Here is a 26,844-nt window from a genome sequence, read left to right as displayed (position 1 = left end):
CAGGAACTGCCCGTTCCATATATGGCCCTTCCTGCGCGCCTAATATGGCGCTTCCTAGGCCCATACAAGGCGCTTCCTTCCCGGCAGCCGCGCTCGGCCCCGGAATCCGAGCCCAGCCCGGCGGGTGCGCGAGGGCAGGGCGGCTCTCGGCGGAGGATCGGCCTGGGGGCCTGTGAGTTATCCGAACGCAGGATGGTGTCTCCCCAAGCTCAGCTCCCTGCTCTAACGGGGAGGCGCATGGAAGGCAGGGGGCTTGCGGGGGGAGTTAGCCTGAGCTCCCAGAACAGAGGGAGAAGCTGCTCAAAGTGCCAACTAGATTTTTTTCAGGCCAGAATGAACAATCGTGACAATGTTTCTCGCTGTATTTTTGCTTCTATGCAATAAAACTGGAGATGAATCAGCTGGAGCCATTTTTCTTCTAATGTAAGTGGTTTCAAAAGCTTTCAGTGTAACCGACCTCGAATTTGACTGAGGTTTAGGTGGGCTTCCCAGGGTTTTGTTTTGTTAGTAATTGTTCAGAAAGGCCCCAACAACCCTGACAGTTAATAACTGACTCTGTGGTGCTGGCTAGTAGAGATGTCAACCTGTAGATGACTATAGGCTTGGGGTTTATTGGGTAATCCTGTTGACTACATGCAGTCCCATCCCCACTTGCTGCCTCTGTATTAGAGGCAGCAGTGGTAGGGAGGCGGGAGCCAGTGCCTGGGGATGAGTCAGCGTTAAGCTGACTCCCCACAAGCACCTGATCCAACTACCCTCCCCCTCCGTCTGTGCTGCTGTCTCTAATAGAGAGGCAGCCACACAAAGGGTGAGAGAAGCAGGTGGGAGCTGATACATGCGCGGAGCCAGCTTTTAAGCTGCCTCTCCATGCATGCTGGTTCTGCAGACCTGCCCTCCCTCGTTTCTACCTCCTACAGTGGCAGCACGAGGGGGGAAGCAGCAGCCAGTGCTGAGGGGAGGTGGGCTTAAAAGCTAGCTCCCCCAGCTCTGGCTCCCTGTAGCCGCTCTCCCTCCCCCCCCTTGTGTTTCTGCCTCTTTCCTAGGCAGCAGTGTGTGTGTGGAGGCTGGTGCAAAGCTGCTGGACAGGCTGCTGCTGCTGCAGAACAGCTTCTTTCTGTGGGGAAATTGGAGACCCCCCCTTCCCCCCCCCCAATGGGCTGCTGCCGGAGCAGCCTCTGTCTACGATAGGCCCAGGCTTGCAGCATCACACGAAGCAGCCTCTGTCTGCAGAATCCGCCCCTGTCCCGTGGATGGGGTGGCAGGAGGGAGTTGGTCTGCACAGGGAGCTGGTTTTTAAACTGGCTCCCATGTGCCATCTTGCGCTGCTGGCTCTGATACCGTTGCACCAGATATGGGAAGAAGCCCCGTGTTGTGTTATGTATAGGAAGAAAAGGTTTCATGATATTGCCGACTGAGATGCTTACTGGTTTGTTGTTCACTCTTGTGCTGGGTTAAGGAGCAAGGAAATAGGGGGTCAGCTGTCCAAGCCTCCCCCCGACATGTGATGGACATGGAGAGAGAGCAGCAAGCCTGAAGCTTGATGAGTGCAAAGTAATGGGTGCCAGCTGGAAGCAGAGAAGCCACTGCTATCACTGAGATAAGTATCTGATTTGGTGAGTGCTCTGCTTGGAGCCCGCTTAGCTCCAGGTTGGAACGTCTGGTTAGCTAGGGCTGGGGTTGTAAGCTGAGGTTCCTGACATTCAGCCATGATGTCCTGCTGCATCAGTGATGAGAACCAGAAGGCTGCAGGTGTGTTTGCTCAATCATGTGTGCTGTGTTGACTTGCACAGTTGGTCGAGCAGACTCCGAGAGAGTCCCCCAAAACCACAAATCAGATAAGCAGGGCTCGACAAACAATGTAATCTACTTGCCCTTGGCGAGTAGATTACATCCCGGGAGAGCCAGCTCCGAGCAATCTGTGCATGCGCCGAATGCCGAACCGTGCAGCTGACGAGCGGGGCTTTACACAGCTTGGCGAGCCCTGCAGATAAGGATTGAAGGTGCCTGGCCAGGTTTATTGTTAAGTGAAGTACAGTAATAGTCAGGGCTTGATAACTAATGTAATCTACTCGCCAGTGACAAGTAGATTACAACCCGGAAGAGCCGGCGCAAAGCGCAGAACCACACGGCTGGCGAGCGGGGCTTGCTGCTGCTTGGCAAGCCCTGGTAATAGTTGTCAGTAGGCTCTACTGAACCACCATGCATGTGTACCCTGTGTGACAGGGTGCTATCACAGAAGACCCCTTGAGGGTGCTTCCCAGGGTTCTGACAAGGCCATTGCCACTTGCTTTCCTGCTCTCTGGGGCTTCTTACTGCTCTGTCCTGCTGGGCCAGCTCCCTGGTTTCCCCCAGCCAAGGACCAGAGCTGAGATCACTGTTCCTTATCACCTCCCCTCCCCTTCCTCCCACCCTGAGAAGCAGTACAAACACTGAAACTCTTCAGGTCCAAGGAAAATGCAGTTTTGGGCCCAGCTTCTGGGATACCACTCCCCAAATGGGAACTGAACCCCAAATGAATTATTTATGTAAGCCCCCTTTTGCAATTAAAGGGGGAATGTACACACTGATTGCTCCCCCAGGTAACAGTTATTTACACTGGACTTGATAGTAAATAAAAGTGATTTTCTTAAGGACAAGCGGTAGGATTTAAGAGGTAAGAAGTGAGACAAGGCAGAGCAATGTAGATTATAAACTTAAAATAACAGAAAACACTTAGCTAATTCTAACACTAAAACCTCCGTACAAACTTATTACAAACTCACTCATCTTAAAACTGTTTTTTTTTTCCCAGCTGAGCTCCCCGGGCAGCTCCACACCCTGGGGTCTTGGGTTTCTACCTTTGGGTGTGTCCAGCCAGACAAAGAATTGCTAGTTTCCTTTTGTTTCAAAGATCACCACTTTTGCATGGGAAGTTACCTGGCCAGTCCTTACCATTAGTGAGGTTGTGACTTCCTAAGACTAACCATTGCTAAGACTTAAGGAGAAAAGACTATTTATATATGATTGCCCAGACATTGAGGCATACCACCCTTGATAGCTTTGCTTTACACATTTAAAACCATAAAGTATTCCATATGTCTACTTTTGCGCACAAGCATGATACATATACCAAAATAAAATAAACAGATCCATCCAATTATGACATGAAGATTGATAGGTTACATGAAACAATTTTTCCCAAACATCTTTGAGTTATGTATATTTGTATTTATAAGTCCATTTCATAAAGCAAGGGCTGAGGAGTGTGGGGGTGGAATCTGTCACAACTTGTAACAATGGACTCAGCTCAAACTAGAGATGTAATAGTGTAGTGGATTAACCCATAAGCAAAAGATTATAGGTTAATGCTATATACTACACACATTTCCCATTACTACATGCATCTCAGTCTTGGCTCACTCCAGGTCTGGGAGGTCAGCCCCATCCCAGACAGGAGCTGCTGTCACCCCGTTCTGCTGCTTCTGTATCAGACACGGTAGCACAGGGCAACAGGCAGCCAGTCCGTGAGGGGATCTGGTTTTTAAACTGGCTCCCTTTGTGGACCAGCTCCCGCCTGGCACTCAGTGCTGCTGCCTCTGATACAGAAGCAGCAGCGCAGAGTGGCAGGGGATTCCTTGGAAATGGGGCTCAAGTGCACTGGCTGTCAGACTCACCCCCAGGGACCATAGAATAGTTGAGTAACCAATAAGAATTCATGAGATTAATTGACTATTCAGTTAGCCGATATTTAACATCCCTAGCTCAAACAGTGGGAGGTCCCACAAAGACCATCTCTCCATCCCTGCAAGACAGCACTTTATATATAGGTACAAACAAGTTACACATCACTCCTGATGCTGTCAGGGAACCACCTTCTGATGCTACTGAGATACCACACATCACCCTGTACCTTGTGGTTCAATTAGATTATCTCTATCTATCATGCTGTCAGTTTAGACCCTTTTCTGAACCTGGGTGGGGAGTGTGGGTACCAAGGTCTTTTTTAATGAGCGGGTGTTACCATCCTTTTGGAATGTACTTTCAACTTATGCCCAGTACCAATTACTGTTCTACACCAGGGCCTGTTACCAGTTAGCGTTTTACACTCACAGCCCTATTTGTGCCAAGTTCTGTGAGCAGGGGTCTGCCTCTTGCTCACAGCTTAGCTTTATGTTAGCCAAGTGTTGTCCATTGTTATCTAGGCCTCACACCAGGCCTGTGCAGCATGGGCTTTTGTTTCAGGCATAATGCATGGACTGAAGGTGACCCATTGGGCTAAACACTGCTATGTGGCCACCTCACTTAATTGTTCACACATTCATGCCCCATCTATCCCTTAGTCTGCACATTCCCTCCTATGACTGATAAACAGATTTTATTTGCCTATTGTATTTAGTCCCTTAGTGGGCTTGGGAATGTTAGGCCCAGGACCATGACTAAGGAATGTAACTTTATGATTGAGCCTAAGAAGCACTCCTAAATAATATCTACGAATGGATATGGTGTATATATTAGTACAGGCAGTCCCCAGGTTACGTACAAGATAGGGACTGTAGGTTTGTTCTTAAGTTGAATCTGTATGTAAGTCGGAACTGGCGTCCAGATTCAGCCACTGCTGAAACTGACCCAGTTCTGACTTACATACAGATTCAACTTAAGAACCCCAAGCTTCCCCAAGTCAGCTGCTGCTGAAACTGATCAGCAGCTGATTCCAGGAAGCCTGGGGCACAGCAACTCTGCCTCGGGCTTCCTGTAGTCAGCGCTGGTCAGTTTCAGCAGCAGCTGACTTGGGGACGCCTGGGGCAGAGCAGCTGGGGTGCTGCTGGGTTGCTCCAGTAGCACCGCTCCTCGGAGCTACTGGACCAACCCAGCAGCATCCCAGCTGCTCTGCCCCAGGCGTCCTGATTCAGCCACTGCTGAAACTGACCAGCAGCGGCTGAATCAGGACTTGGGGCAGAGCAGCTGGGGTGCTGCCGGGTTGGTCCAGTAGTGCCCAGAGGGCGCTGCAGGACCAATCGGCAGCGCCCCAGCTGCTCTGCTCCAGGGTCCAAAACAAAAGCCTGGTCTACTGGGGGGGGGGGACACTAGCCGCGCCCCCTCTCCCCCAGCAGACCAGGGATACGGGAGCAGAGCCGCAGCGGGACCCCCGCGGGACCCCCGCGGCTGTGGCTTCAGTCCCGGTGCCTGTGGTCTGTTGGGGACGGTCCCCAGCAGACCACAGGCACCGCGACTGAAGCGACAGCAGCGGCGGTTCCCCGCGCTTCTGAGGCTTTGCTCTGGCAAAGCCTCAGAAGCGCGGGAACCCGCCCGGTGCCCCTGGTCTGCTGGAGATGGTCTCCAGCAGACCAGGGGCACCGGAGCAGCTTACGAACGGGGCTTTCTCGCCCCAGAGCTCACAGGTAGCAATCCGCTACCTCGACCTCCGGGGCGAGAAAGCCCTGTTCGTAAGTGCGGATCCGACATAAGTCGGATCCGCGTAAGTCGGGGACTGCCTGTAATGTATATGGTCATATCATCTAGTCTGTGTTTGTACATACGACATGACCTTATAACAATTTATTTTCCTTCTTGGTATTGTGATTTGGCCCTTGTGGTATTGCAGATAACAACACATTCCTATTAGGGTGATTATAGTTATTCCCTGTATCACTATTGGGCTGAGTGTTTTGAAATACTGGGATAGGAATTGTTACAGTGTGTCCCACAAGATTCTGTATATAAAAAGTAACACACATTTGGAGTATTAATATTACAAATGAGGTCGTGATATATAATTGTCTCGTAATTACTACTCAGTACTGTCCATTCATGTTATGGGTTACCCTTACTGCTGGTTGTCACCCTCTGGGATATGCTTTGCTGGGCAGGAAACAGGAAGAATCTACACAGAAAAAGAGCTGTTTGCACCTTCATTGAATGTTAGGTTGATAATGTCCCAATGATCCCTCATCTCGATTGAAGCCATCAGTGCGATGTCTTGTCCTGTGGCTGTCTTGTCACAAACCAATTCTACAAGTCAAATACAGGCAGTCCCCGGGTTACGTACAAGATAGGGACTGTAGGTTTGTTCTTAAGTTGAATCTGTATGTAAGTCGGAACTGGCATCCAGATTCAGCCGCTGCTGAAACTGACCAGCGGCTGACTACAGGAAGCCCGAGGCAGAGTTGCTCTGCCCCAGGCTTCCTGGAATCAGCCGCTGATCAGTTTCAACAGGCTGAATCTGGACACCAGTTCTTACATACAGATTCAACTTAAGAACCCCAGGCGTCCCCAAGTCAGCTGCTGCTGAAAATGATCAGCGGCTGATTCCAGGAAGCCCGGGGCAGAGCAACTCTGCCTCGGGCTTCCTGTAGTCAGTGCTGGTCAGTTTCAGCAGCGGCTGACTTGGGGACGCCTGGGGCAGAGCAGCTTGGGTGCTGCTGGGTTGCTCCAGTAGCACCGCTCCTCGGCGCTGCTGGACCAACCCAGCAGCCCCCAAGCTGCTCTGTCCCAGGCATCCTGATTCAGCCGCTGCTGAAACTGACCAGCAGCGGCTGAATCAGGACGCCTGGGGCAGAGCAGCTGGGGTGCTGCCGGGACCAACCAGCAGCGCCCCAGCTGCTGTACCACAGGTGTCCGGAGCAAAGCCGCGGAGCACGGGGGCAGCGGGACAGCCCAGACACGCTGCGGCTGTCCTGCTGCCCGCATGTTCCACAGCTTTGCTCCCCGTCTCCCTGGTCTTCTGGTCTCCAGCAGACCAGGGAGACGGGGAGCAAAGCAGAGCAAAGCCGCGGAGCATGCCGGCAGCGGGACAGCCGCGGCGCGTCTGGGCTGTCCCGCTGCCCCCGTGCTCCGCGGCTTTGCTCTGCTTTGCTCCCCGTCTCCCTGGTCTGTTGGTCTCCAGCGGAAACGGGGAGCAAAGCCACGGAACACGCCGGCAGCGGGACAGCCGCGGCGCGTCTGGGCTGTCCGCTGCACGCGTGCTCCCCAGCTTTGCTCCCTGTTTCCCTGGTCTGGGGAGACGTGGAGCAAAGCCGCGGAGCACGCGGGCAGCGGACAGCCCAGACGCGCCGCGGCTGTCCCGCTGCCGGCGTCCTCAGAGGCTTTGCTTCCCGTCTCCCTGGTCTGCTTGTCTTCAGCAGACCAGGGAGACTGGCAGCAAACCCCGTTCGTAACTGCGGATCCGAAATAAGTCGGATCCGCGTAACTCAGGGACTGCCTGTACACAGAGAGGTGTTCGAATTACAATTCATTCTCGCTCCATCCTCCTTGGAACTTCCCTTCAGGAAGTTAAAGGCTGCTATCAAATCCCCCCTCACTCTTCTCTTCTGCAGACTAAATAAGCCTAAATCCGTCAGCCTCTCCTCATAGGTCATGTGCTCCAGCCACCTAATTATTTTGATTGCCCCCTGCTGGATCCTCTCCAGTGCGTACACATCCCTTCTACAGTGGGGGGCCTGGAACTGGATGCAATACTGCAGATGTGGACTCACCAATGCCAAATAAAGGGGAATAATAACTTCTCTAGATTTGCTAGAAATGCTCCTCTTAATGCACCCCGATACGCCATTAGATTTCTTGGCTACAAGGGCACACTGTTGACTCATATCCAGCTTCTCATCCACTGTAATCCTCAGGTCCTTTTCTGCTGAACTGCTACTTACCCAGTCGGTCCCCAGCCTGTAGTGCTTGGGATTCTTCCATCCCAAGTGCAGGACTCTGCTCTTGTCCTTGTTGAACTTCATCAGATTTTTTTTTGGTCCAATCCTCCAATTTGTCTAGGTCACTCTGGACCCTATCTCTGCCCTCCAGCGTATCTACCTCTCCCCTAGCTTAGTGTCATCCACAAACTTGCTGAGGGTGCAATCCATCCCCTCATCCAGATCATAAATAAAGATGTTGAACAAAACCGACCCTAGAACCGATCCTTTGGGCACTCTGCTTGAAACCGACTGCCAGCCAGACAGAGCTGTTGATTGCTACCCATTGAGCCCAACAATCTAGCCAGCTTTCTATCCATCTTACAGTCCATTTATCCAATCCATACTTCCTTAACTTGCTGGCAGGAATGCTGTGGGAGACCATATCAAAAGCTTTTCTAAAGTCAAGGTATTTCACATCTGTTGACTTCCTCATGTCCGCAGAGCCAGTTACCTCAACATAGAAGCTAATCAGGTTGGTCAGGCATGACTTGCCCTTGATGAATCCATGTTGACTATTCCTGCTCACGTTCCCCTCTTCCAAGTGCTTCACAATGGATTCTTTGAGGATCCCCTCCATGGGTTTTCCAGGGACTGAGATGAGGCTGACCGGTCTAGAGGTCTCTGGATTGTCCTCCTTCCCTTTTTTTTAAAGATGGGCACTACATTTGCCTTTTTCCAATCACCTGGGACCTCTCCTCGATCTCCACGTGTTTTCAAAGATAATGGCCAAAGACTGCAGTGATATCTGCCAACTCCGTCAGAACTCTTGGATGCATTAAATCCGGGCCCATGAATTTGTGTAAGTCTAGCTTTTCTAAATAGTTATTTACCTGTTTGTCCTCCACTGAGGACTGCCCACCTCCTTCCCAAACTGCATTGCCTAGTGCGGTAGTCTGGAGCTCTCCTTTTCTGTGAAGACAGAGGCAAAAAAAGCTTTGAGTACTTCAGCTTTTCCCACATACCTCCCTCATCCCACCAAGTCTCTGTTGTTCCAATCACCTCATAGCTCTTTGACTGTGCCAGGGCTTCTAATTCTACTTGTTTGTTTCCCAGCCTTCTTGCATTCATGTACAGACACCTTAGGTAACTCGCAGATCGCCCTACTTTCTCCATATGAGTCATTTGTTGCTCCTTCTTCCTTGTATTTCTTCCCAACCCAAAAAAGGCTCCCCACCACTTCCATAAATAAAGAAATCATTGAAACCTTGTGTGTTGGACATAACTTTCAAGTAGGAATAAGAGATCCTCTGGAAAAGGGTTTATTTTCCGGAGAATCACGTCTAGACTGGCGCTTTTCTCTGGCTTATCCCCAAGCCGGAAAAAAGCGGCAGCCATGTTAATGCAAATACCGCGGGGGATATTTAAATCCCCCACGGATTTTGCTATTCCAAAGTGTCTAATCTGCATCCCTTTTCCGGAAAAGGGGTGCAGGGTAGACACAGCCTCTGAGTATTTTTAGGGAGGGGAGAAAGGGATTTTCTAGCTCGTGGCTTTCTGTCATGTTAGATCGCAATTCCTACAGTGGACAGCTCACTGGCTTACCAGATCAGAGGTTGGGGTCACCAATGCAGTAGATCAGAATTTACTGTTGCAGTATCCTGACAGGTCTCCTGCTCAGTCAGTGATGATAACCAGAAGGCTGCATGTGTGTGCTCCGTTATGTGTGCTGCTTTGACTTGCAGAGTTAGTCAACACAACAGACTCTGAGAGCCCCAAAGACCACAAATCAGACAAGCATCGAAGGCACTCGGCCAAGTTTATCGTTAAGCAAAGTACAGTAATAGTTGTCAGTAGACTTTACTGAACCACTATGCATATGTACCTTGTAACAATGGACACAGCTAAATCAGTGGAAGGTCCCACTGCCCCCTCAGCCGGACAAAGACCATCGGGTGCAAACAAGTTACACATCACTCCTGATCTGTCAGGTTGCCAATCTCTGATGTTGTCAGGTTACTACCCTCTAACGCTACTTAAGATACCACCCACCACCCTGTACCTTGTGGTTCGATTAGGACATCTCTATCCATCATGCTGTCAGGTTAGACCCTTTCCAGAACCTGGGTTAGTATCTGTGGGGAGTGTGGGTACTAGGCTTTTTAAGGAGATGGCATTACCATATGCTTTCAACTTATGACCAGTACTAATTACTGTTCTCCATCTGGGCCTAATACCAATTAGTGTTTTGCACTGTCAGCCCTATTTATGCCAAGTACTGTGAGCAGGGGCCTGCCTCTTGCTCACAGCTTAGCTTTGCTTTATATTACCCAAGTGTTGTCAATTGTAAGCTAGGCCTCAGGCCTCCAATCGTGCCTGTGCTACATGGGCTTTTGTTTCAGGTGCTAACCTTAGTACAGTACTCTGCACTCACTGTAGGCTTCTTCACAAGACATCTGCTTTGTGTTGAAGAGTGGGGTGTTGTGGAATTGAGTCTGAGGGAAGAGACAATAGTTTCCTACGTGAAGTGACTGTTTAGCATGTAAGGTCCACAGGCTCCTTCCTAGTTTTATTCCTACAACATGAATGGGAGACGGGGTGATGGAAGGTAGAGCCACATAGTGCATTAGATTCAGAAAGAAGAGGATATGCGACATTGCTGACTGAGATGATAATGGGTTTCTTGTACATTCTTGGTCTGGATTAAGCAGCAAGGGAATAGAGGGTCAGCTATCCGAACCTCCCCCCAACATGTGATGGAAATGGAGAGAGAGCAGTAAGCTCGAGACATAATCGATGCGAGATAAGAGGCGTCCAGCTGGAAGCGGAGCAGCCAACACTCTCTCTGAGAGAAGTGTCTGGTTTGATGAGGGCTCAGTTCATAACCCTCTTAGCTCCCGGAAGGGATATCCAGGTAGCTAGGACTGGCCTTTCAAATGGAGGTTCACAATGAGCAGCCGTGTTCATAAGGGAGGCAAGGTCCCCATTTTCAGGGCCTGCTCATTGGTCTGGGCAGACCCAGAATGTCCACCTCAGCAGAGAGTTGGATCCAGGAGGGTGACTTCAGGTGGTTTGTCGCTTGCCTTCCTCCCATGTGTCAATTTCTCTCCCTCTCTTTCTCTCATGTGTTGGCCAACACTGTCTCTTTGTCCTTGTCTCGGTTTGTGTCATCTTCTGCAGATGTCTTGCAGGCGTTGTAAGTGTGCATCCCCGCAGGCTTGATCTTGGGAGCCTTGGGGATGTAAGAATGGATTTAGATTTTGCAGAGCTCTGTCACTGTTGACTTTTGGCCCCTGTTCATTGAAGGTTTATGCTGGGCTTTTTCTGGTGCGTTTGCAAAGGAGTCATCCAAGCCGTGGCCATAGGAGAAGCTGGCAGTTGTGGACCCAAGAGACCTGTGTACCCTTCTAAGGTGATGTAAAAATCCCGAGCTTTATACCTGCCACGTAACTCCCTGTAAGAGATCAGTTTTTAGAATTGTCATCTGTGCTCGCTGTAGGGTTCTTCACAGGCTAATTGCTTTGTGTATAAGCATGGGGCTCTGTGAAATTGCATCTAGAGAAGGGAAGTAGTGTGCTGTTAAGAGTGAGGATTTTCCAGTTGTAGGTTTGCAGCAGTATTGGGAGACAGGGTGCCGGTGGCGGAGTCCCGTGGCATGTTAGCATCTCATTCGGCAATGTTGTGTGACGTCTTTTTGTATCTAATAGATTTGTTGCTCCCTCTTGTGTTAGATTTCATAGCAAGGGAAAAGAAGGGAAAACCGTCAGAATCCTCCTGAGATGGAAAGAGCTCGAGATTTGCAAACCCACGAGCATGATCGATGGGAGGCAAGAGGCTTCCAGCTGGTAGCGGAGCAGCCACCCTTATGTCTGAGATAAGTGTCTGGTTTGGTGAGGCTCCACTCACAGCTCTCTTCGTTTCAGATAGGAACGGCCGGGTAGATAGGTCTGGCTTGGTAAGCAGAGGTTCTTGACTTTGATCCTTTTTCACAAGGGAGGCAAGGTCCTCGTTTTCAGGGATTGCTTGTTTGTCTGCGTAGCCTTAGAGTGACCTCCTCAGCAGAGTTGCATCCAGGAGGGTGTGGTATGTTGCTTGCCTTCCTCCCACGTGTTTATTTTTTTTACTCTGTTTCTCTCGTGTTTTGGCCAACTAACTCTGTGTCAAAGCGACAAGGAGTCCTGTAGCACCTCAGGGTATGTCTACACTACAGCACTAATTCGAACTAACTTAATTCAAATTAGTTAATTCGAACTAAGCTAATTCGAACTAGTGTATCTAGACCTAAAAACTAGTTTGAATTAGCATTTTGCTAATTCGAACTAGCATGTCCACATTGAATGGACCCTGAACAGAGGTTAAGGCTGGCCGGAAGCAGTGCCGGCAGGGCATCAGATTAGGACTTAAAGTGTGGAGCTGCTGTCTCAGGCTAGCCGAGGGCTGTGCTTAAAGGGACCCGACCCCCACCCCAGACAGACAGTTCTCAGGGGTTCCCCACTCGCTTGTCTAACGCAAAGCAGTCCTGGCTTGGAGTGCCCTGAATGCCCACACTCAGCACATCACAGCACTCGGCCATCAGCACTTGCCGCAGGCTGCCATCGGAGGGGGGGGGGGGGTCAATCGGGAAGCTACAGGAGAGCTTCCACCCCAAGGAGCCCGCAGAGCCACCCCAGTCCTCCCCATCAGGGGCTCGTACCCCATTCCTCCCTCACCTCCTTCCACTTACCTCTCCCTAGCCCCCCTTCCTGATGTACAAAATAAAGGACACGTGTGTTCAAAAATAGAAACTCTCTTTATTGAACAAATCGGGGAGACTGGGAAAAGGAGTTGGGAGAGGGGAAGAGAGAGGGTGGGAGAGGGGAGGAGGAAACCTGGGAGGAGGGAGCTGGAAGGGGGAAGCCAGGGGAAGAAGGAGGAGGGGAAGTATCAAACTATGGTACGCCATATCTTCAGTACTGTGTACAGATGTGATCTCCTCACCCCAGAAAAGATATTTTGGCCTTGGAAAAGGTTCAGAAAAGGGCAACTAAAATGATCAGGGGGTTGGAACAGGTCCCATATGAAGAGAAGCTAAAGAAACTGGGACTTTTCACCTTAGAAAAGAGGAGACTGAGGGGGGATATGATAGAGATCTATAAAAGCATGAGTGGTGAGGGTGCATAAAGAAAAGTTCTTCATTAGTTCCCATAATAGCAGGACTAGAGGACACCAAATGAAATGAATGGGTAGCAGGCTTCAAACTAATAACAGAAAGTTCTTCTTCACAAAGCAAATAGTCAACCTGTGGAACGCCTTGCTGCAGGAGGCTGTGAAGGCTAGAACTAGAACAGAGTTTAAAGAGAAGTTAGATAAAGTCATGGAGGTTGGGTCCATGGAGTGCTATTAGCCAGGGGGTAGAAATGGTGTCCCTGGCCTCTGTTTGTGGAAGGCTGGAGATGGATGGCACGAGACAAATGGCTTGGTCATTGTCTTCAGTCCATCCCCTCCAGGGTACCTACTGTTGGCCACTGTCGGCAGACAGGCTACTGGGCTAGATGGACCTTTGGTCTGACCCAGTACGGCCATTCTTATGTTTTTATGTTCTAAGCTCAGGGCTCAGGGTCGAGGTCTCACTGGACCACCTTGATTTTCATGCAAACCTGCTCCTGGGTGGCCAGGCTGGCAGCTATCCTGCCCTAGACGGCCACTTTCCTGTGCCTAGTGCAGAGGTCATGGATGTTGGAGGCTTCCCCCCAAACCTCGATGAGGTCCATGATGTCTGCACTAGACCAGGCGGGCGCCCGCCTCTTGCGGCCCTGGGCAGGCTCCTGGGAGCCGCCAGCCTGGTCCTGGGAAGAGGCGGAGGGCTGGGTGGCAGCGGGTGGCTGGCTCGTGCCATGCCAGGTGCAGGGTCTGCTGGCTGGGTGCTGGCAGGCTTGCACCTGGCACGGGCACCGTAGCCAGACCATGCCCCTTTAAGGGCTTCAGGGCCGGGAGGGGGGCAGACGAGTTTCTCTGATGGTGCCCAGAGTGGCCACCAGGGCAAGCTGGGCAGGGCTAGCCTCCCACTAGTTCGAATTAAGTGGCTACACAGCTCTTAATTCGAACTACTTAATTTGAACTAGGCGTTAGTCCTCATAGAATGAGGTTTACCTAGTTCGAATTAAACGCTCCGCTAGTTTGAATTAAGTTCGAACTAGTGGTTTGCCTGTGTAGCGCCTATGAAAGTTAATTCGAACTAACGGCTGTTAGTTCGAATTAACTTTGTAGTGTAGACATACCCTTATAGACTAACAGATGTATTGGAGCATAAGCTTTCATGGGCAAAGACCCACTTCGTCAGATGCATGTAGTGGAAATTTCCAGAGGCAGGTATAAATATGTAGGCAAGAATCAGGCTGGAGATGACAAGGAAAATTCAGTCAGGGAGGATGAGGCCCACTTCTAGCAGCTGATCTGGAGGTGTGAACACCAAGAGAAGAGAAACTGCTGTTGTAATTGGCTAGCCATTCATAGTCTTTGTTTAATCCTGAGCTGATGGTGTCAAATTTGCAGATGAACTGCAGCTCAGCAGTTTCTCTCTGAAGTCTGGTCCTGAAGTTTTTTTGCTTCAATCTCCCTGGACACACAATAGCAGATTTAAAGGTAGCCTTCCTGCAGCAAAAAAAACCTCTGGAAATTTCCACTACATGCATCTGACGAAGTGGGTCTTTGCCCACGAAAGCTTATGCTCCAATACATCTGTTAGTCTATAAGGTGCTACAGGACTCCTTGTCACTTTTGCAGATCCAGACTAACACGGCTACCCCTCTGATACTTAACTCTGTGACATGGTTTCTGTCATGTCCTCCTGCAAATGTCTTTCAGGCATTCTTGATGTGCATCCCCACAAGCTAGATCTTGGGAACCTTCAGGAAGTAGGAACGGATGCAAATTGTGTAGGTATGTGTCCTTGAGAGCAGCGCTGTGTCACCATTGCATCTGTGTCTGTCTGTTTCAACCAGCAGTGGTGATCTTGCTTATAAGTGTTTTCTCATTCCCTTTTTATTTCTCAGTGTGATTGTTTAGATGAATGAATGGCCATCCTGTGGCAGAGAGCAATGAGGGAGCAGTAGGGATGGAATCCATGAGCCCATCAGTAGGGATGGAATCCAGATAGAGATATGTGCATAGTAATTGCAAATGGAAAATTGGAGTCCTTCCTCATTCTTGACTTTAAACAAATATTCTTCCATTGACTCACCTCAACTCTGTGTTCTGGTGGAGTCCTGGAGTTTATAGTAGTCAGCCGTCAATCTGCAGATCTTCACTAGATCTGCCAAATCAGCCCCTCATGGATTGATTGCTGCAGCTTTGATCCACTGATAGTGGAGATTCAGCCTTTGCCTTTCATCTTGGTCCATTCCTTTTGGTGAATCCAAGACAGGAGTCTGCTCTGTAAAGAAACATAACTGAAACTCCAAGATACAGAAATTCTGTAACTTGCCTGACTACTCCCTGAATCTAGTCTAACATCTTAAAAGTTATTTCCCATCTTATTTAATACAGGAATAATAAGCAAATAATGTGCATGTCTGTTTTATGTGCTTAATGAACTGCCATTTTCTGTGTGCTGTCTTTATTAATAAAGTTTATAAAAACAAAACCCAGTTTGTGTAATTTCTGACAGCGGGAGGGGAGCAAGAGGTTGTGCATATGTTCTTGCACATTGAGGGAATGGGCAAATTAATGAGCTTGCATTGTAGTGATTTCTCTACAGCATCAGACAAGATTTTTTTGGGTGTTCTTTCCAGAGGGTAACTGCACTTGAGCACTGGGCAATTTTCCTAGCTAACCCTTACCATACAGAGCTGTTTGCAGAGTCTGTGTTTTTACTCCTGGTGTATCCCTGCCTGTGTGTGCTTCCAGAGGCCAGAGAGCGTAAGTCAGAAAACAGGGAAAGGTAGCCCAGGCTAGTGGAGCAAGTAGGCTCAGTGAAATCCTGGTTCATTAGGTGGCATGCCAGAAGGCGGATCAAACCTGTCACAAGTTGGACCCCTGAGAAAAGGCCTCTCCGTGTAACTGAGTAAGCTTGGAGGAGTCCTTTGTGCCCCCTTGAAATTTCAGGTGCTACAGAGTCCTTCTGAAGTTCGGTAACTTTTAGGATTGAGCATCTCTTCTTATAGTCAAGTTATTCTTCATGATGTCTTCCTTTTACAACAATGGATAAGTTTCCCTGGTCAGTCCACTCTACAGAATGTGGCCTGCTTTAGAGAGGTCATCCAGGACTACTTTGACCCTGCTCACATATTCTTGGTATTAGTCTCCACTCACCAGGTTGAACCACCTAGGGTATGTGGATTATCCAGGGATCTGCACTGCTGTAGGCTTGGCTCCTGGTTCCGAGGCCATTCTAGTTACTGCTCCCAGAGGGCTCTGCTGGCCCCAGAAAACCACCTGGTTGGCTCTTGCATTCTGTAGGTTGTTGAAGGGTGGCAGGGAACTGAGGAGCAGTCACAGTTCTACAACTGCAATCAGCACAACGACAATATGGGAGAACAATGTGGTTGCCTGCATCACCTAGCCCACGCAGCAGCTGTCCTACCCTGTCTGACTCTGACTTCTGGCTTCTGACCTGGGGAAAGGCCAGAGCCCCCAAGAAGGCAGGATTTACACTGTACTAAGGAAGCCTCACAGAGAAAGTCAGGAAGTCATGATGTTTGTGTGGAAATGCCGCTGCCACAATTTTTGTCTACTCCACCTCAGTGTACCCCTCCATGAGGAAGGGACTAATGCATTCCCTAAGAGCCTTGGCAATGTCACAGTGCCTCTAGGGCAGATGGACTCTGATTTTGTTGGAACAGCAGCAACTCTCCTTCCCGTTAGGGCATGGGTTCCCAAACTGGGGAGCATGCCCCCCCTGGGGGGGGCATGAAGAAATTCCAGGGAGGGCGTGAGGCAACCCAGCCTCCTCCCCCCCATCAAATTTTGCTTCCCTGTTCTGTTCCTCCCCCCCCCCCCCCCCCCACTCTCTCAACAAGTTTTGCTGCTATTTGGAAGGGGGGGCGTCAGAGTTTTTCAAAAATCAAAAAGGGGAGGCATGATATCAAAAGTTTGGGAACCACTGTGTTAGGGTAATACACAATCTGCATTTTACCCAGACTAGCCAGCGAGTGTCATTGCAGCACTGTCAGAAATACAGCCATAGTGTGAATGTACACTGTGATTGTTTTGTAACTGAAACACTTAGATTTAATGTGCATTCCTTGCACTGGCCACCGGCTGTCACTGCTGCTCCATGGAGGAATTGATGTGTGCATTCACTGGACTAGCTACTGTGGCTCGCTGTTCCTTCAGTATGGAAATACTTCATGCACTACTGAATGTTGCAACACAGTTTCACTCTTGTCCCGTGAGGCAACTGCTGTGTGCATTGCCCCGAGTGGCCACCAGTGTCACTGTTCCATTAGTGAATGGTGCATTCATTGCTAGGAGTGGCCACTAAGTATCACTGTTGCTGCATCAGAACATAGTAAATGCATTAGCCCAAGTAGACAGTCATGTCACTTCTGTTTCATTGCCTATAAGGTGCCACCGGACTTCTTCTTTTTTAGGGATGTTAGATAGCAGGTAATTGAATACATATGTAACTGCAACTGTTAGCAGTTACACAACTATTCAATAGTCCCTTAGGGCAGGGTGGCAGCCAGTGTGCTCCTGCTCCATTCCAGGGAGCCCTCTGGTCATTCTGTGCTGCTGCCTCCCTGGGGGGTGGTAGGTGGGGGTTGGTCCACAAGTGCAGCTAGTTTCAAAACCAGCTTCCTATGTAGACAAGCTGCTTGTAGCCCCACATGGCTGCCTCTGTTACAAAGGCAACAGTGCAGGAGGGCAGCAGCTCCTGTTTACCAGGCATCCAAACTCCTGGCAGACAGATGCTGCTTGCCAGATAGCCTCTGCCTACAGAGAACTCGGCCCCCCTGTGGACAGGACCTGCTGCCGCAACCTAACCCTAACCCTAACCCTGTCCGCACAAAGCTCCGACTCCATAGAATGCAGAGCAGCTTCCCCTCACTCTCCTGCCTCTGATACAGGCAGCAGCGTGGGAAGACAGGCAGTTGTGCAAAGCCAGCGCCAGCGCCTGCCTACCTGTCTTGCCTCTAGAGGAGGCAGCAAGGGGATTGACAGGTGGGTCCATTAAACTAGCACACAAAGTCTTAATACATAGCGGCTCCCGCATGCCCCCTCCTGCCGTACTGCTTCCTCTGTATCAAAGGCAGCAGCAGAGAGGTGGGGGAGCAGGCCGATCCAATGGTTGTTGGGACCTTCTGACGAATCATGGGTAGTGTGAATGGTTGGCATGAGTGAATTAACAGTAAGTGAGCAGAAGAGAGGCCGTATTAAGGTTCGAGTCAGTGCTTGCAGAGGAATCCGTGCGGGGCCATGGACAGAGAAGAAACCATCCGACATTGATTTGAGCACCCTGAAGGAGATTCTCGGGACACATGACGACTCCTAAAACATAGAATTCCTGCAGCCACAGATCTTAGCGAGTGAGAGCTCACACTGGGCTTTTTCTGCCGTGCTTGCCGATGGTAGGAGGCTGCGGTGCGTTATAGGGGAGGAGGAGAAGAAGCGATGCCGCATCCTTGTCGGCTCTGCAGGGTAATTGAAACGCTAAGTTGTTTGTTTGTTTTTCCCCCTTTAGTGGGTTCGGTAGCAAGCAAGAGGAAGTCAAGCGTCCCGGTGTCCTCCCGTCTGGAGATGGAACGAAAACGAGAACCGCGAGCTCAGGCGCTTGCTCGAAGCGAGGCGAGAACCGTCCAGCTGGGAGCGGAGCAGCCGTCGCGGTCACGGAGATAAGTGTCGGGTCTGGAAATCTCTCGGCTTACGGCCCACTGAGTCCTAGCAAGGGAAGTCACGTTTGCTTAGCCTTAGACAGCGAGTCTGAACGGAGGTTCCCGAGGTGTTGCCTTGGTTTTGGGAGAAACGGGGCTCCCGTCGGTCAGGGGTGTTGGTTTCTCTGGAACACGGTGTCCTCTCTGCAGACGCTTGGCTCGAGGAGGAAGACGCGAGGTGGTAAGGTTTCTGGCTGCCTCTCCTGTGTTTCTCTCTCATCGCTCTCTCGTATTGGCCAATACGTTCTGTCTGTCTGTTCCTGTCTGTGTCTTTGTCCTTGCTCTGCTTCTGCCTTGTCCTTCTACAGGAGATTTGCAGGCCTTCCAGGTGAGCATCTCCACGGGTTACGGGCTCAGGAGCCAATGGGAATTAGGCAGGTGCACAAGTTAGAGCAAGGGAGAGGAGCGGTGTGTCACGGGGGACTGACCCAGTGTTCTTGGAGTGGGCCCCATACAGAGGGAAGAGGGGGAAAGGGCTAAAGGATAGAATTCCCGCAACCACGGATCTGAGTGAGAGCTCACTCTGGGCTTTTTCTGCCGCGCTTGCAGAGGAATCGATGCGGGGCCGTGGCCAGAGAAGAAACCGTCCGAGATGGACTTGAGCTGCCTGGACGTGATTCTCGGGACACACAAAGGGTCCTCTGCGTTCGGCCTTCCCGTGGCTCTGTGTGAGTATGAGGTGCGTGCTTTGAACTCTTCAACCATCCTGGCTGTAGGTTTCTTCTGAGGCAGAGAGCTTCCTGCTGGGGCACGGAGCCTGGTGTCTTGGGGACTGGCGAAGGGGCAGGAGTGGTTTGAACGGAGTATGGATACAGATTCCAGGGCTCCTTTCTCTCCGTGTTCCCGCAGTGGCTGCGGGATGGGAGTGGCTGCGGTGCGTTCTAGGGGAGGAGAAGAAGCGATGCGGCTTCCTCGTAGGCTCTGCCTGGTGACTGAGACGCTAAGTTGTTTGTTTTTCCCCCTTTAGTGGGTTCGGTAGCAAGCGATAAGAAGTCTACTCTCCCGGTGTCCTCCCTTCTGGGGATGGAACGGAAACGAGAACAGCCAGCTCGGGAGCTTGATCGAAGCGAGACCCGTCCGTCTGGCAGCGGAGCAGCCATCGCTGACACGGAGATAAGTGTCGGGTCTGGAAATCTCTCGCCTTACGGCCCACTCGGGTCTAGGAAGGGAAGTCACGTTTGCTTAGACAGCGAGTCCGAGCGGAGGTTTCCGAGGTGCTTCCTAGGTAGTGGGAGAAACAGGGCTCCCGTTTGTCAGGGGTGCTGGTTTCTTTGGAACACGGTGTCCTTCTCAGCAGATGCTTGGCTCGAGGAGGAAGACGCAAGGTGGTAAGGTTTCTGGCTGCCACTCATGTGTTTCTCTCTTGTTGCTCTCTCGTATTGGCCAATACGTTCTGTCTGTCTGTTCCTGTCTGTGTCTTTGTCCTTGCTCTGCTTTTGCGGTGTCTTTGTACAGCACACTTGCAGGCATTCCAGGTGAGCATCTTCAAGGGTTAAGGGCTCAGGAGCCAACGGGAATTCTGCAGGTACGCCAGTCGCGCAAGGGAGAGCGGTGGTGCATCATGGCTGACTGACTCAGTGTTCTTGTAGAGGGCCCTATACAGAGGCGGGGGGTGGGAAGAGGGAAGGGCTAAAGGATAGAATTCCCACAGCCACAGACCTTAGTGAGGGAGAGGTCTCTTCAGTCACGCCGCTCTCGGGTCTCGCTGCAGGGAGGGATTCTGGCGCCGCTCTCGGGTCGTGCAGCTTGGGGGTGTCTCTAGCGCCGCTCTCGGGTCTCGCTGCTGGGGGGGGGCTCTGGGGCCACTCTCAGGTCGTGCTGCTGGGAGGGAGTCTGGCGCCTCTCTCAGGTTGTGCTGCTGGGGGGGTCTCTGGTGCCGCTCTCGGGTCATGCTGCTGGGCGCTGTCTCTGGCGCCTCGCTGGGGTGATGCTGCTGGGGATGACTCTGGCACCTCTATCGGGTCCTGCTGCTGGGGGGGGGTCTCTGGCTCCGCTCTCCGGTCATGCTGCTGTGGGGGTCTCTGGTACCGCTCTCGGGTCGCGCTGTTGGGGGGGGGGGTCTCTGGTACCGCTCTCGGGTCACGCTGCTGGGGGGGGGTCTCCGGCGTCGCTCTCGAGTCGCGCTGCTGGGGGGGGTCTCTGGTACCGCTCTCGGGTCGCGCTGTTGCGGGGGGGGGGTCTCTGGTGCCGCTCTCCGGTAGTGGTGCTGGGGGTGGGGTCTCTGTCTCCACTCTCGGATCGCGCTGCTGGGGGTGGTCTCTGGAGCCTCTCTCCGGTCGCGCTGCAGAGGGGCGGTGTCACTGGCCCCGCTATCAGGAGATGCTGCTGCGGGGGGTCTCTGGCCCCTCTCTCGGGTTTTGCTGCTGGGTGGGTGTCTGGGCCGCTCTCGGGTCGTGCAGCTTGGGGGTGTCTCTAGCGCCGCTCTCGGGTCTCGCGGCTGGGAGGGAGGGGTCTCTGGGGCCGCTCTCGGGTCGCGCTGCTGGGGGGGGTGGTCTCTGGGGCCGCTCTCGGGTGATGATGCTCGGGGAGGTCTCTGGCGCCGCTCTCCGGTAGCGGTGCTGGGGGTGGGGTTTCTGTCTCCACTCTCGGGTAATGCTTCTGGGAGGGTCTCCGGCGCCGCTCTCGGGTCGCGCTCCTTGGGGGTGGGGTCTCTGTTGCCACTTTCAGCTCAGGCTGCTGGGGGGGTCTCTAGCGCCGCTCTCGGGTCTCGCTGCTGGGGGGGGGTCTCTGGCGCCGCTTTCGGGTGATGCTGCTGGGCGGGGTCTCTAGCGTCGCTCTCCAGTCGCGCTGCTGGAGGGGGTCTCTGGCTCTGGTCTCGGATCGCGTTGCTGGGGGGGGTCTCTGGTGCTGCTCGCCGGTCTCCTATCTGGGGGGGTCTCTGGCGCCACTCTCGGGTGATGCTGCTGGGGGGGGGCGGTATCTGTCGGCTCTCCGGTCGCACTATTGGGGGGGGTCTCTGGCACCGTTTTCGGGTCACTCTGCTGGGGGAGGTCTCTGGCTTCGCTCTTGGGTCACGCTGCTGGGGGGGGTCTCTGGTGCTGCTCTCTGGTCGCGCTGCTGGGGGGGGGTCTCTGGCGCCGCTTTCAGGTGATGCTGTTGGGGGTGGGGCGGTATCTGTCGCCGCTCTCTGGTTGCCCAGCTGGGGGTGTCTGTGGTGTGGGTCTCTGGTCACGCTGCTGGGGGGGGGTTCTGGCACCACTCTCGGGTGATGCTGCTGGGGGGGGCGGTATCTGTCGGCTCTCCGGTCGCACTATTGGGGGGGGTCTCTGGCACCGTTTTCGGGTCACTCTCCTGGGGGAGGTCTCTGGCTTCGCTCTTGGGTCACGCTGCTGGGGGGGGTCTCTGGTGCTGCTCTCTGGTCGCGCTGCTGGGGGGGGTCTCTGGTGCCGCTCTCCGGTCTCCTATCTGGGGGGGGTCTCTGGCGCCGCTCTCCGGTGATGCTGTTGGGGGGGGGCGGTATCTGTCGCCGCTCTCCGGTTGCCCAGCTGGGGGTGTCTCTGGCGTCGCTCTCTGGTCACGCTGCTGGGGGGGTGTGTTCTGGCGCCACTCTCGGGTGATGCTCCTGGGTGGTCGGTATCTGTCGGCTCTCCGGTCGCACTATTGGGGGGGGTCTCTGGCTCCCCTCTCAGGTCGTGCTGCTGGGGAGGGGGGAGATCTCTGTCGCCATTCTCCGGTGATGCTGCTGGGGGGGGTCTCTGGCTCTGCTCTCGGATCGCGTTGCTTGGGGGGGGTCTCTGGTGCCGCTCTCCGGTCTCCTATCTGGGGGTGGTCTCTGGCGCCGCTCTCGGGTGATGCTGTTGGGGGGGGCGGTATCTGTCACCGCTCTCCGGTTGCCCAGCTGGGGGTGTCTCTGGCGTCGCTCTCTGGTCGCGCTGCTGGGGGGGGTTCTGGCGCCACTCTCGGGTGATGCTCCTGGGGGCGTGTCTGTGGTGCCGCTCTCGGGTCTTGCTGCTGCGGGGGGGTCTCTGGCACCGTTTTCGGGTCACGCTGCTGGGGGGGGGTCTCTGGTGCTGCTCTCTGGTCGCGCTGCTGGGGGGGGTCTCTGGTGCTGCTCTTGGGTCTTGCTGCCAGGGGGGTTCTTTCGCGCTGCTCTCGGGTTTTGCTGCTGGGGGGGTCTCTTGCTTCGCTCTCGGGTCATGCTGCTGGGGGGTCTCTGGCGCTGCTCTCGGGTTGTTCTGATGGAGGGTGTCTCTGGCGCCTCTCTCGGGTGATGCTGCCGAGGGGGGTCTGCGGCGCCGCTCTCGGGTTTCGCTGCTCGGGGGAGGTCTCTAGCGCCGCTCTCTGGTCGCGCTGCTGGGGGGGGGGGTCTCTTGCTTCGCTCTCGGGTCATGCTGCTGGGGGGTCTCTGGCGCCTCTCTTGGGTGATGCTGCCGAGGAGGGTCTCCGGCGCCGCTCTCGGGTTTCGCTGCTCGGGGGAGGTCTCTAGCGCCGCTCTCCGGTCGCGCTGCTGGGGGGGGACTTTGCAAGCGGGGCCGGGTACTAAAGGCACCAAGCAGCTGGCGGAATCACGGAGAACAAGGGGCATGGGGTCGGGGGTTGGTTGAGACCCTCTGGACAAGAGGCAGGGGGTCCAGGCTGCCAAATGTGTCGCGGAGAACCTCCATCTATCAGACGCGGCTTCCTCTCCGCGCTTGCAGAACTGAGCAGCTAAAAGTGTTAGAAGCCAAATCAGAGCGGCTCGTGTGTGTGTTAGAAACGGCTACGGGGAGCCAATTGCGACGGCAGCTGTTTGTGACGTCACACCGGCCCCGGGACTGCGGCATCATCGAGTAGCCGCTGAGAATTCAGGAGTCCATCGGCTGCTCTGTGAACCGACATGGACCGGCCTCAGCCCCACCAGTTCTGCTTTCCCTGGCTCTCCCCCCCGTGCCTCAGTTTCCTCCTCTGCAATCACCTCATCCCCTCCCCTGGACCAGGCACCTGCCTCTCGCTCCCCAGTGGGGCCCAGGCTGCGCTTCAGCCCGGCCGGCCACTCCCGCCGGTCACCCGCAGGACCAGCCGCGGCCCTGCCCCCTAAACTGCGCCGTGGCCGGTGCTCCTGCCCAGCTCCAACCAGTCAATCTTAACGGACTGCTCTGTCAGCAAATGGGCTGTGATTAAAGGGCGCGTCCTTTATCTGAGGCGACCAATAAGCTGACCCAGGAATTATCTTAACGGACTGCTCTGTCCGCGAATGGGGTGTGACTAAGGGGCGCATCCTGACACTGCTGTCGGCCAAAAGGCTGTCTCTGGTGGATCTTAACGGACTGCTCTGTCCGCCAATGGAGCGTGACTCAGGGGCGTGTCCTAATGCAAATGTTGTACCAATAAAAGCAAGCAGGATCTTATGAGGGGGATAAGGCAAAAAGCCACATTTATTGTAAAGATAAAGAATAAAGAAAAGATAGAAGCAAACAACGTTGTTTAGCTACTTAGTCCTATCACTGCTTAACCCTTATACACTTATATAGATAACTATTCAGTCAATCATTCATCCATTCATTCAAGTTCTGTGTATCGGTTGTCAATTGTGTAACAATAAGTTTGAGCGTGCCCTGGCGCACAGAGAGGGGAGCTGTTTCTGGCTACATAGTAGTATATTTTTAACAGTTTGAAGTTACATGACCTAATATTACATTCCTAACAAATTATATTCTAGAGGGGCAAAAATGTTTAGATTTATAATTAAACAATCCTAACAAATAATAATAATAATAATAAATCTAAACACTTCTCAAACTTGATAACACTAAATCTAAACACTTTCACAAGAATAAATCTAAACACTTCTATGCTTCTTCTACTTAACAAACTTCTCCTCCTTAGACTTTTAGTTGTGGGGAACAAATTCTGGGGAGTCACTTCCACTTGCGGGAATCATGTTTAATACTTGACTATGTTATCCCTACACTAAGGCTGGCCAAGAGACTGTCCCAGACTGATCATAACAGACTGTTCTGTCCGCGAATGGGTTGAGAGTAAAGGGCGTGTTCGGAATCTGTGGCGCCCAATCTGAGGCTGTCTGAGGTGAATCTTAACGGACTGCTCCGTGCGCCAATGGGCGGTGACTAAAGGCGTGTTCTGGGGCTGCTGGCGGCCAATAGGTTGTCCGGGGAGCATTATAACAGACTCTTCTGTCCGCGAATGGGCTGTGAATAAGGGGCGTGTTCTGAATCAGAGGCACCCAATAGGCTGACCCGGCTGCATCTTAACGGACAGCTCTGTCTGCGAATGCGGTGTGACTAGGGGGAAACAACCTGCCACTGGCTGGGCGGGAAACTCCCGGGACGCTCGCGCTGACGAGGCGGGCGGGAAAATGCTGCGGGGAGCGCTGAGGGGCAGAATCTGGCGGGGCGGGGCGGGAGCTGGCAGTGATGTGGAGTCCCCCCTCCCCCGCCTGCTTCTCTCCGGGCCCCAGGCTGGACATCGGCGGGGCGGCCCCTGGAGGAGGTGGGGGGGCGATTTCTGCCCCCCCCCCCGGCGCTGCAGCCTCCCCGGGGAGCAGCGCCCCTGTGACCCCCCCTCCCCGGCCGCGTGTCGCCCCCCCCCCGTGGTGCCGGGGGAACGGGGCTGTGGCCCCCCCTTTGGGGCGCGGGAGCTGACCCGGGCTCCAGTCACGTGGGTGTCTCGGGGGGGGGGGAGGGGGGCTGCAGGCCAGTGGGGCGCGGGAGTGTCACGTGCCCCCTCCTCCAGCCGGGGAGCCGCGCGCCCTCGAGGGGTGGTTCCCGCGGGCGGGGCACGCACAGAACGTGTCCCGCACGCGGGGGGGCGGGGCGGCCTGAGCCCTGCTCCCCGCGCTGCTCGCTGCCTGGGGGCGGGGCCGGGTGCCCGCTGAATCCCCCCCTGTGCCCGGGGGGGGGGGGCAGTTCGGCGGGGAGCGCTGTGGGGGGGGGGGGATGCTCTGGCCCTGGCCCTGGCCCTGGCTGCCCGCAGTGCTGCCCAGTGCCCGGCTGTGCCTCCTGCAGAGGCCGAGAGCATCCTGGGCAGGGGCGTGTGGGGAGAGGGGGGGAGTGGCTGAGAATTGGGGGGCAAACAGGTGACAGACAAACCAACCGACAGAAAAGCCTCCCTGCCTGGCCCCCAGCTGAGCGGAGAAACGTCCCCCTGGAGGCCAGAGCATTGCAGGGCCCAGCCTAGTCGCTTTGTGCGCTCCAGCCCCACGGGGTGGGGAGGGGGCAACGGTGGAGGAGCCCCAAGCACCCAGGCCTTAAGTTCCCCACCCGCCTTCTAAGCAATGAGCATTTTAGGCCTGGCTGGACTAGAGAAGGGGGCACCAGGGGAGTTGCCGCTAAAGGCGCGCGGCCCGCGCACAAACACCCCTCTGCCGCCCACCTCCGTTGCGGAGCCTTGCAGCGGCACTCGTCTTCCTGCTGGACGGGGAATGGCGCGGTTGTTTTCCTGATCTGGTGGAGGGCGGCTGCCCCGTTGTGTCCCTGCTGGGGCAGCCTCGTCCCCCCTCCAGCTGCTATTGGGGCTTCTGTTTGTTTCTGTTCATACAGTTTGCTGCAGTTTTCCATCCACGAGGACCTGCATGGAGCTGGTCCAACCAGAGATACGGGGATCGATTTTTAAGAGTAAGAGGTTTTGTTTTTAAAGCAGGGGTGAGGAACCTAATACCCCAGCTCACGTGAGTGTGGCCCTCAAGACTCAAGGTTCCCACACTAACGCTCTAGCTCCCCTCCAGATTGGTGATAGAAATGTAGCCGTGTTAGTCTGGGGTAGTTGAAGCAAAATGCAGGACAATGTAGCACTTTAAAGACTAACAAGATGGTTTATTAGATGATGAGCTTTCGTGGGCCAGACCCACTTCCTCAGATCAAATAGTGGAATAAAGTAGTCACAACCATATATACCAAAGGATACAATTAAAAAAAATGAACAAATATGAAAAGGACAAATCACATTGCAGAACAGGAGGGGGATGCGGGGGGGGGGGGGGGAAGGAAGGTAAGTGTCTGTGAATTGATGATATTAGAGGTAGGGAGAGTGGGATGTTTGTGAGTTAATGGTATTAGAGGTGATAATTGGGGAAACTATCTTGGTAATGGGTGAGATAGTTCAAATGTTTAAGTCCTTGTTGGAAAGTGTCGAATTTTAACATGAATGACAGTTCAGAGGATTCCCTTTCAAGTGCAGATGTAAAAGGTCTTTGTAGCAGAATGCAGGTGGTTAAGTCATTGAGAGAGTGTCCTTTCTGGTTAAAATGGCAAGAAACTGTTTTCTCTTTGTGATCTTGTCTGATATCTGTTTTGTGGGCATTAATCCTTTGGCGAAGTGTCTGAGATGTTTGTCCAATGTACATAGCAGACGGACACTTTCGGCACATGATAGCATAGATTATATTTCTGGATGCGCAGGAATATGTGTTCTTGATCTTATAACTCGGTTGGGTCCAATAATGGTATCAGCAGAGTGAA

The 26,844-nt window shown here is 53.3% G+C and overlaps 1 long non-coding RNA gene across 2 annotated transcripts; it reads left to right on the top strand.

Annotated features, from left to right (window-relative positions):
* Window positions 1-74: 74 nt before the first annotated feature.
* Window positions 75-21,300, top strand: LOC142825757 (uncharacterized). 2 transcript variants are annotated; one of them, XR_012900103.1, is made up of 5 exons: window positions 75-423; window positions 1,457-1,613; window positions 18,259-19,127; window positions 19,416-20,184; window positions 20,261-21,300. It is a non-coding gene; the product is annotated as an uncharacterized LOC142825757 (long non-coding RNA). The 2 variants fall into 2 exon arrangements; XR_012900102.1 differs by having other exon boundaries at window positions 81-423; window positions 19,416-21,300.
* The last annotated feature ends 5,544 nt before the right edge of the window (window positions 21,301-26,844 follow it).

Source organism: Pelodiscus sinensis, unplaced genomic scaffold (genome assembly GCF_049634645.1).
Source record: "Pelodiscus sinensis isolate JC-2024 unplaced genomic scaffold, ASM4963464v1 ctg55, whole genome shotgun sequence".
NCBI classification, from domain to species: domain Eukaryota; kingdom Metazoa; phylum Chordata; order Testudines; family Trionychidae; genus Pelodiscus; species Pelodiscus sinensis.
Note: the sequence above shows the minus strand (reverse complement) of the source record. Positions and strands in the feature narration are given on the sequence as shown.